This window comes from Drosophila bipectinata, unplaced genomic scaffold, assembly GCF_030179905.1.
Source record: "Drosophila bipectinata strain 14024-0381.07 unplaced genomic scaffold, DbipHiC1v2 scaffold_47, whole genome shotgun sequence".
NCBI classification, from domain to species: domain Eukaryota; kingdom Metazoa; phylum Arthropoda; class Insecta; order Diptera; family Drosophilidae; genus Drosophila; species Drosophila bipectinata.
Genome location: NW_027222972.1, coordinates 1 through 2500, shown reverse-complemented (window position 1 = coordinate 2500; position 2500 = coordinate 1).

Below are 2500 nucleotides of genomic sequence, written 5' to 3'. Positions count from 1 at the left end.
TAGCGGCGAGCGAAAAGAAATCAGTTCAGCACTAAGTCACTTTGTCTATATGGCAAATGTGAGATGCAGTGTATGGAGCGTCAATATTCTAGTATGAGAAATTAACGATTTAAGTCCTTCTTAAATGAGGCCATTTACCCATAGAGGGTGCCAGGCCCGTATAACGTTAATGATTACTAGATGATGTTTCCAAAGAGTCGTGTTGCTTGATAGTGCAGCACTAAGTGGGTGGTAAACTCCATCTAAAACTAAATATAACCATGAGACCGATAGTAAACAAGTACCGTGAGGGAAAGTTGAAAAGAACTCTGAATAGAGAGTTAAATAGTACGTGAAACTGCTTAGAGGTTAAGCCCGATGAACCTGAATATCCATTATGGAAAATTCATCATTAAAGTTATAATATTTAAATAATATTATAGAAATAGTGTGCATTTTTTCCATATAAGGACATTGTAATCTATTAACATATATAATTTATCATAAAATATGACTTATAGTTTATTCAAATTATTATGCTTGCATTTTAACATAGGATAAATGTCATTAATTTGATAAAGTGTTGATAGATTAATAAGAATACAGTGCGTTAATTTTTCGGAATTATATAATGGCATAATTATCATTGATTTTTGTGTTTATTATATGCACTTGTATGATTAACAATGCGAAAGATTCAGGATACTTTCGTACCCCTGCTTTAAACACGGACCAAGGAGCCTAACAGATGTGGAAGTTATTGGGCTACAAACCTCACAGCGTAATTAACCTCACTCTTAATCGGCTTAGTTTTTTAACTATTTTATAGTTAATTAACACAATCCCGGGCGTTCTATATAGTTATGTATAATAATATTTATATTATTTATGCCTCTAACTGGAACGTACCTTGAGCAGATATGCTGTGACCCGAAAGATGGTGAACTATACTTGATCAGGTTGAAGTCAGGGGAAACCCTGATGGAAGACCGAAACAGTTCTGACGTGCAAATCGATTGTCAGAATTGAGTATAGGGGCGAAAGACCAATCGAACCATCTAGTAGCTGGTTCCTTCCGAAGTTTCCCTCAGGATAGCTGGTGCATTTTAATGTTATATAAATAATCTTATCTGGTAAAGCGAATGATTAGAGGCCTTAGGGTCGAAACGATCTTAACCTATTCTCAAACTTTAAATGGGTAAGAACCTTAACTTTCTTGATATGAAGTTTAAGGTTATGATATAATGTGCCCAGTGGGCCACTTTTGGTAAGCAGAACTGGCGCTGTGGGATGAACCAAACGTAATGTTACGGTGCCCAAATTAACAACTCATGCAGAAACCATGAAAGGCGTTGGTTGCTTAAAACAGCAGGACGGTGATCATGGAAGTCGAAATCCGCTAAGGAGTGTGTAACAACTCACCTGCCGAAGCAACTAGCCCTTAAAATGGATGGCGCTTAAGTTGTATACCTATACATTACCGCTAAAGTAGATGATTTATATTACTTGTAATATAAATTTTGAAACTTTAGTGAGTAGGAAGGTACAATGGTATGCGTAGAAGTGTTTGGCGTAAGCCTGCATGGAGCTGCTATTGGTACAGATCTTGGTGGTAGTAGCAAATAATCGAATGAGACCTTGGAGGACTGAAGTGGAGAAGGGTTTCGTGTGAACAGTGGTTGATCACGAGTTAGTCGGTCCTAAGTTCAAGGCGAAAGCCGAAAATTTTCAAGTAAAAATAAATATTACAATTATTGTGAAAATTATATACTTGAATAATTTTGAACGAAAGGGGATACGGTTCCAATTCCGTAACCTGTTGAGTATCCGTTGGTTATTAAATATGGGCCTCGTGCTCATCCTGGCAACAGGAACGACCATAAAGAAGGCCTTCAGAGATATCGGAAGAGTTTTCTTTTCTGTTTTATAGTCGTACTACCATGGAAGTCTTTCGCAGAGAGATATGGTAGATGGGCTAGAAGAGCATGACATATACTGTTGTGTCGATATTTTCTCCTCGGACCTTGAAAATTTATGGTGGGGATACGCAAACTTCTCAACAGGCCGTACCAATATCCGCAGCTGGTCTCCAAGGTGAAGAGTCTCTAGTCGATAGAATAATGTAGGTAAGGGAAGTCGGCAAATTAGATCCGTAACTTCGGGATAAGGATTGGCTCTGAAGATTGAGATAGTCGGGCTTGATTGGGAAACAATAATATGGTTTATGTGCTCGTTCTGGGTAAATAGAGTTATAATCATTTATGGTTGTAACTTGTTCCCCGGATAGTTTAGTTACGTATCCAATTGTGGAACTTTCTTGCTAAAATTTTTAAGAATACTAGTTGGTGTCAACCAATTAGTTCTTATTAATTATAACGATTATCAATTAACAATCAATTCAGAACTGGCACGGACTTGGGAATCCGACTGTCTAATTAAAACAAAGCATTGTGATGGCCCTAGCGTTGTTGACACAATGTGATTTCTGCCCAGTGCTCTGAATGTCAAAGTGAAGAAATTC